Here is an 8,579-nt window from a genome sequence, read left to right as displayed (position 1 = left end):
CCCCTTGGGTGGTGGCACCAAGTGGGAGACAACCAAACCCTCTGGTTCTCTGTCAGTTTCAGCAGCATCCGCGGTGAACCCACACCCCAAGCAAAGAGCTCAATCAATGGAATGTAGATTCGCCACTTATCAAACACCAGCTCTGTACCCACCCCTGTGCCAGGCATAGGCAGGAGAGGAAATCAGAAGACATGCTGCCCTCAGGCAGTGCTCGTTGTTAGGGAGGCTGCCCCTGAAAAAGCACTGTGATGCTGCCTGCTAGGCACAAAAAGCAAGGTAGGTCCCAGGCCAGGGAATTTCAGAAGAGGGAAGGAGCAAGATGAGAAGGCTCCACAGAGAGGGTTGTTACAGGCCCAGGCTTGAAAGAAGATGTCCTACCAAGACTGCAGGCTGGGAGGCCAGCTAGGAGGAGGCGGCATCTGCCAATACCCAGAAGTGATAAGGACCATCTGAGGGTAGTGATTGGAACCAAGGTATAAGGGAGGGGGTGTGGCTGGTTGGCCATGGGTGAGAGCCCTGCTCTCTGGTCAAGGACAGTCTGTCTCACCATGCTTCCCAGACTGACAGCTATGGGTGATGACTTGGGAAAAACAATTTTAAAATAGGAAGGAAACTGAGAAGAGGGAAACTGAGAAGAGAGAAACTGGAGAGAGGAAGCCAGCTGGGGAGGCTCCCCAAGGCTGTTGGCCACGTCCATAAGCACTCGGCCGAGGCACTGCTCTGAACCTTGGAGTGACCTGTGGTGACCTGGGTCCCAGTTGCAGGGGCAGAGATGGTTGGATCTCCAGGGGCAGGGGAAGCAGCAGATGGAGACCCGAGCTGGAACAGGGCCAGGCCCCTACTCACTCCTCCCACATTCCCTTCCTGGAACCTATGTCCTTTTATCAGTTATGCAGCTGGAAAAATCCCCAGGAAGGTAAAGAACAGCAGGTTCCAAGATCACCAGTGTGAACTTTGACTACTGATCAGTGTGGGTGTCTACAGTCCACTCTCTGATGCCACTGGGGAGTCCAAGCTCAGCCCCACAGATCCACAGCCCTTACACCCTGACTTGGGGAGATGTGGAGTCCAGGGCTCTCTGGGGTAGGCCTGCCCTGTCTTTATGGCCCTGACCAAATTTGATTAGGTTTCTAGATTTAAGGGGTTGTATGAGGCCAGCTTGATTGGACTATTCTATTTGTTTTTTAAGTAACAAAAGTGGCGCATTGTTCAGAATGCACATGGATAGAGTCTTTGGGGCAGTGAAAATATGGCATATTAACATTGACTTTATTAACATAAAGCTCAGATGGACATCCAGTCTTGTTGGAAGCAATGAAAAAGGGCACTGAGCTAGCATTCAGGATTCTAGTCAAGCCAGGTGACCCTGGACAAGGGGTTTCCACCTCTCTGGACCATAGCTTTCTCATGGGTAAAATGAATGCAACATTTGAGCCCTGCCTTTCTCATGTTGTCTTAAGGGTCTAACTTACAGGGATGTCCAACCATTTGGCTTCCCTGGGCCACATTGCAAGGATTGTCTTGGGCCACACATAAAATATACTAATGACAGCTGATGAGCTAAAAATAAATAAAAATAAAATAAAAATTTAAAAACTTGCAAAAAATCTCATAATGTTTTAAGAAAGTTTACGAATTTGTGTTGGGCTGCATTCAAAGCCGACATGGGCTGCATGCAGCCCATGGGCTGTGGGTTGTACAAGCTTGGATTCTAACAGAATCAGCATCACCATGGGAACGTAAGGCTCTAGCCTTAAGTCAGTGTGCTATAAGGCGAGCAAGACCATCTAAGGAGTGTGGTCACAGTCTGGCCGCACACCCCAAAGTTACCCGAAGGCTGTAGTCATGCAGAGCTTTGGGGTCCCTGCTAGGTAGAAATGCTTGTTAAGGTTTGCTCCATGCCACCCAATCCACACCCTGCATACAACTCCAAGGTGCACGAAGCCAAAACACAATCAAGACATGCCAGTTGTTCTCCATCCTGGCTGCAAACCAGAGTCACCTGGGAGAAAAAAAAAAAAAAAAAAGAACAGAGCAATCCCAGGCCCCATCCCAACCAATTAAAGGGTAATCATAAGCCACAGGCCTCTTTAAAAATCCACAGGTGATTCCCATGTGCAGCTAGGTGAGAGCCTGCCATGATATAGGAGTATTTAACTCCCAGGGCTCCTGGGCAGACTCTCTCTGAGAAATTACTATGTTTCCATTTTGATGATAATCTATTTTTGCCAGTTATAGAAATAAATCTTCCTTTTTGTTGTGATAATTTGTAGCAGAACTTTTGTTTCCTGAGCTGAGGCTTAATACAACGAAGTCAATAGGAATATTCCAGGGGGTTGTGAGAGTATTTTTTTTTTTGAGATGGAGTTTTGCTCTTGTTGCCCAGGCTAGAGTGCAGTGGCATGATCTCAGCTGACTGCAACCTCTGCCTCCCAGGTTCAAGCGATTCTCATGCCTCAGCCTCCCGAGGAGTTGGGATTACAAGCACGCACCATCATACCCGGCTAATTTTTGTATTTTTAGTAGAGATGGGGGTTCACCATGTTGGTCAGGCTGGTCACGAACTCCCGACCTCAGGCGATCCACCCACCTCAGCCTCCCAAAGTGTTGGGATTACAGGCGTGAGCCACCGCACCCAGCCCATGAGAGTTTTTTTTGTTTTGTTTTGTTTTTTTTTTTTTTTAGAAAGAATAGAGTTCACTTATTTACTGGCATCTGAAAAATCTTGGAGAGTATGATCTGGAACTGAAAATGTGGAAGAGATATCCAATGTCACAGGCTTTGCGAGCAGAGAGAGTTTGACCTGGGACCTGAAATAAAGTCAGAAATGTGCTGGCGGGGAGCCCTGGGCAATGGAGGAGAAACGAAGCTGGGAGACCTGGGAGCAGGGGTGGAGGTGTGGAAACATCCCTGGCATGGGGAACCCCGGGTGCAAAAGCTCAGAAGAGGGGAAAAGTAGGTTCAGAACTGTGAGTGTTGACTGTTTGTGTCCTTCTAGGTAGGCAATTATCAGCTGGGAAGGGATCAAGGGTGTTGGCAGAAATTAGGCTGGGCAGAGGTCATATGGGAGCTCTTAGTTTGCTGGGGCTGCCATAACAAAGAAGCACAAGCTGAGGGGCTTAAATAATAGAAATGTATTGTCTCCCACCAGTTCTGGAGGCTGGAAGTCCAAGGTGAAGGTGTCAGTAGAGTTGGTTCCTTCTGAGGGCTATGAGGGAGAATCTGTTCCAGGCCTCTTCCACAGCATCTGATGGTTTGCTGGCCACTCATTGGCAATCTCTGCCTTCATGTTCACAGGATGTATGTGTCTCTGTGTTCAAATTTCCCCTTTATATAAGAATGTCAATCATATTGACTTAGGGCTTACCCTAATGACCCCATTTTAACTTTATTAGCTCTGTAAAGATCCTATCTCCTAATAAGGTCATGTTCTGAAGTACTGGGGGTTAGGATTCTAACATATCTTTTTGTGGGGCCTGTATTCAACCCATATCAATGTCCATCTGCTATGGTTTAAATATTTGTGTCCCTCCAAAATTCATGTCAAAACTTAATCCCCATTGTGACAGTATTAAGAGGTAGGGCCTTTTGGGAAATGATTAAATCATGAAGGCTCCACCTTTGTGAATGTCCTTATAAAAGAGGCTCCAGAGAGCTGCCTGGTCCTTCCATCTCATCTTCCATGAGTTCATCCTTTGTTGTCCCCTTTTACCATGTGAGGATACAGCAAGAAGGCAGCATTTTGGAAGCTGAGAGCATCCCACATCTGACACTGAATCTGCCGGTGCCTTGATCTTGGACTTCCCAGCCTCCAGAACTGTGAGAAATAAATTTCTGTTCTTTATAAATGACATAGTCTCGGGTATTTTATTATAGCAGCACAAATGGACTAAAATATCACCCTTGCATACCTAGTTTTGGTGCTTGGACTCCACCTAAATTCTTACCCCTCTCCACAGAGTTATTCTCTTTAAATAAAGCCCAAATTACATGATAGCTCTCCTCACCTGCCTTTTCTTCTTAGCGTTTTTGATCATTTGTAATTATATATGTATTTATAGGTAACCATTGTCTGTGCCCCATGGGACCATCAGTCCATGAAGGCAGGAAAGGAGGATGTTTTGCTCACTGTTGTGCCTTCAAGGCTGGAAGAGCTCTAGCACATTGTAGCCATGTGAAAATGAGTGTGAATGAGTGAACCGACATGTGAATAATGCATCTGAAGGCAGTGAGGAACCACCCACAGGATTCAAGCTGAGAAGGACTTTAGGAAATGGGGGAGGCTGACCGGGAGGGAGATGGCCTAGAAAGAGGTGATGGAGGGGAAGGGCACTGGGAATGAAGGGAGGGGACCAGGCATGGTGGCTCATGCCTATAATACCACACTTTAGGAGGCCGAGGCAGGAGGATTGCTTGAGCTCAGGAGTTCAAGACTAGCCTGGGCAACATGGTGAAACTCCATCTCTACAAAAAATACAAAAATTAGTTGGGAGTGGTGGTGCATGACTGTAGTCTTATCTACTCAGGAGGCTGAGCTGGGGAGATCTCTTGATCCTGGGCGGTGGAGGATGCAGACAGCCGAGATTGCACTACTGCATTCCAGCCTGAGTGTTGAAGTGAGACCCTGTCTCGAAAAAAGAGAAAGTGTTAAGGGGAGGGACAAATAGATTTCAACAGGCCTCAAGGACAAGCAAAGGAGGACCAAAACCACCCCCATCCCCTGGGCAGCTGCTGTGCCAGCTGGCAGGGCTCACTCAGGCCCTGACCCTCCCACCTGCCAACCATGTGGTCAGCAAATAAGTTTTCCCACAGGTGCTGACCTTCACTTCCTACTGGTGACTGTGGCAGGGGTACCCAGCCCTCTTTGGACAGCAGCTTGGTGCAAGGACAATGTTCCTTGATGAGCCTAGATTCCATCTATTTCACAGGTCAACAAACTGACCTGCAGGAGGAGAGACAATAGCACCATAGTAGCAGAGGAAACCCAGAGGTCAAGTCCCTCCTCTTCCATTCACCCTCACACTAAGCCCTTTAACCTTTCTGGGCCTCTGTTGTCTCAGCTGTAAAACAGGAATTAAATAAGACTCTCTTTCTTGAATGTTTTACAACTCTAAGAACTTGGATTTGATCACTGCCATTTATCTGAGGACAGCTTCTAAACCACCACCACCTGATTCCTTTCCCATTCTCAGCTCTCTCCCATGGCCCTTCACATCTGCCCTTGGGACTATACGCCCCAGATGTGTTTGCTCAGTTTACTCCTCATTACCTTGGGCATTGTTACCTCTTGGGTGATTTCTTATCCCCTTTAGAAAGGGGGTTGAAGGGATGTGCTCCTTCAGGGTGACTGTTGCTTGAATAGAAAAGCAACATCCTTTCTCTAGGTTGCAGTTTCCAAAATTTCTGGTGGGGTCCCAGATTTGAAAACAACCTTGGAAGAAGATCCCGTAAGTCAACCCTTACCTGCTGCTTGACTTCTGCCAACCTCTGCTCATGTTGTAATGTCATTCAAGCGGGGCAGAGAGCTCATTCCCCACCAACAAAACTCCATTCTATTTTCCAATGAGTCTAAGCTCTGAAAAGTTTTTCCTTACACTGAGCAAATCTGCCTCAGTGAGTCCTTCCAGAGCAGGGGTGACTGTGATCTGACTTGGCACTCAGAACAGAGTCTGAATAAAGCATACCAGGAAATAACAATAATTGCCTCTTGCCTAAAGGAACTGCAACCTCCCCTTTTTTTTCTAGCTCTGCTCTCTGGGGTGGATGTTGACCAGATGATACGCCACTGGCCACTCAGTGAGAAGTTTTCTTTGACGATTCATGGCTAGAGCCAGGTGAGGATGATGATGGGACCCACAGATTATCTGAAAGTGCCTTAGCTAAACCTCACCAAAGGCTACGAGCAAGCCACAGAATGGGTTGGCTACTGCATGGGTGGCTAAACCAAAAATCAAAGAACTACACAAACCAAAACCCTCTGTCTTTCCTAAGAAAGACAGAAATCTTTGTTAGGAATATAGAGTCAGGAAAGGAAGGTGCCTAGCTAATCCCCTAAAATGGACCACAGGCCTCTGAACAACTGCAATCATTCTCTCTCAGGGGGAGTCCAGTGCCCAGCTGCACCTGTCAGAGCCTTGGAAAGAAATACTCCAACCTCTTCCTTCCACTATCCCACCTGCTGATACCTCCCATTGGCTGAACCCAATCAGAAAGCCAAGGGCCAAGTAGCCCAGGGAGGAAGCCCATAGAGGCAGCCTCAGGGCACAGAGCAGAGAGGAAGAAGAAGGGAGACTACATCTGGGGACACAGATAGGATCAGCTCATCACCAACCTAATGAACCATTAACATTTTTTGTTGTTGTTGTGTTTTGTTTTTTGTTTGTTTGTTTGTTTGTTAGAGACAGGGTCTCCCTATGTTGCCCAGTTTGGACTTAACTCTTGGGTTCAAGTGATCCTCCTGCCTCCTTAGCCTCCCGAGTAGCTGGGACTACAGGCACCACATCTGGCTAAAATGAGTCATTAACTTTTAATTCCCCATGTTCACATCTGGCAAGTATTTACTGATTACCTACTATCTGGCAGGTGCTGTGCTAGGCTGTCACGACATAGCAATGACTACACAGGACTTGACTCTTTTGTCAAGACAAGACCTAAACAAATTGTCATGGAAATGTCATTATCAATTGGGATACTTTCTACGAAAGCAAAGATAAGGAACATGACAAGAGATGTTAAGGAAGGTCTGCTTTCAATTTGAGGATTGAAAAAGGCTTCTTTGTAAGCTGGACCCTGAGGGATGACTTTAATTTAGGCAGGCAAAGGGGAGAGTGTCAGGAAGAGGAAATAGAATGTGGAAAGACCCTGAGATGAGCATTTTCAAGAGACCACCTGGAGTTTAGTGAGCAAGGGAGAGACACAGGTGAGGCCAGGGAGGAAGAGAAGGTCCAGAGAACACCACACTCTAAAGGCCACTGTAAGGAGTTTGGATGTTTTTCCAAAAGCTACCGGCACCCACAGGTCCCATGTCATGAGCCTAGGGCTTCATTCAGCTTCATGTTGTCATTCCAGGCTCCTTAGTGGGGTCACTTATGCACATCAGTGTCAGGCCTTAGACCTAACCTCCTCTCTCAGCTGCCGATCACCTCCAGGGGCAGCGGGTGGTGACATCAGGCTTTGGATTTGCTGAGACATAGGTGACCCCATTCAAGCTTCATCATCACTACAGATTCCAGAAGACTTTTTTTCTTCTTTTTCAATTTATTTCATTTATTTATTTTTTTATTTTATTGGAGACAGAGTCTCACTCTGTTGCCCAGGCTAGAGTGCAGTGGTGTGATCTCAGCTTATTGCAATGTCTGCCTCCCGGGTTCAAGCGACTCTCATGCCTCAGCCTCCCTAGTAGCTGGAACTACAGGCATGCGCCACCACGCCCGGCTAATTTTTATATTTTTAGTAGAGACGGGGTTTCACCATGTTGGCCAGGCAGGTCTCGAACTCCTGGCCTCATGTGATCTGCCCACCTTGCTGGGATTACAGGCGTGAGCCACCACACCCAGCCAGAAACCTTGACTTTTCTAAAGCCCATTTGAGATAAGAAAGTTCATTCTTGGCTTCCCTCAGCTCCATACTCCTCCAGCCTTAGAATTCTCAGAAGAGAGTTTCAAAAAAAAAAAAAAAACTATTTTTCTGACATGAAACCCTCAGGAAATTGCTGGCAACCTCGTGCTTCTGGGATTGATCAGAGGCCAGGGGTGGAATGGGAAGCAGCTAGAACTCCCATCCAGCTGCTGGTGGGAATTATGCTGGTGTAACCACTTTGGGAAGCTGTCTGGCAGCATCTCCTGAAGCTGAACACACTCCAGGAGCCTCACAATACTCCTGGGCATAAACCCGAGAGAAATGAGTGCATATGTCTGCCAAAAGACCTGCACTAGACTAGAATGTCCTTAGCAATAGCATTCGTAATAGCCCCAAACTGGAGAATTCAGATGTCCACCAACAGCAGAATGGATAAACAAATTGTGCTGTATTCTTACAGAAATATTTCAATACCACACAGCAATAAAAAATAATTACTGATACATGTAACAACGTGAATGAATCTCAAAAATGTCTTGTGGGGGAGAAAAGCAAGACGCTAAAGAGTACATACTGTATCATTCCATTTATATGACATTCTAGAGCAGACAAAATGAACCTATGATGATGGAAATCAGAGTATTGTTACAAGGGTGGTGATGGTGGTAGAAAGATCTGGCTGCTGGAAATGGTTTTTTTTTTTTTTTTTTTTTGTGAGATGGAGTCTCTCTGTTGCCCAGGCTGGAGTGCAGTGGCGCAATCACAGCTCACTGCAAGCTCCGCCTCCCGGGTTCACGCCACTCTCCTGCCTCAGCCTCCTGAGTAGCTGGGAATACAGGTGCCCGCCACCATGCCCGGCTAATTTTTTGTATTTTTAGTAGAGATGGCGTTTCACCATGTTAGCCAGGCTGGTCTCGATCTCCTGACCTCGTGATCCACCCACCTCGGCCTCCCAAAGTGCTAGGATTATAGGCGTGAGCCACCAGGCCCAGCCTGGAAAT

At 47.1% G+C, this 8,579-nt stretch overlaps 1 protein-coding gene across 1 annotated transcript in view; it reads left to right on the top strand.

Annotated features, from left to right (window-relative positions):
* Positions 1-8,579, top strand: part of ENO4 (enolase 4) — a 412,386-nt gene that overhangs the window by 29,978 nt on the left and 373,829 nt on the right. The window lies entirely within an intron of this gene.

This window comes from Symphalangus syndactylus, chromosome 2 (genome assembly GCF_028878055.3).
Source record: "Symphalangus syndactylus isolate Jambi chromosome 2, NHGRI_mSymSyn1-v2.1_pri, whole genome shotgun sequence".
Lineage (NCBI taxonomy): Eukaryota > Metazoa > Chordata > Mammalia > Primates > Hylobatidae > Symphalangus > Symphalangus syndactylus.
This window is presented reverse-complemented; position numbering and strand designations above follow the sequence as displayed.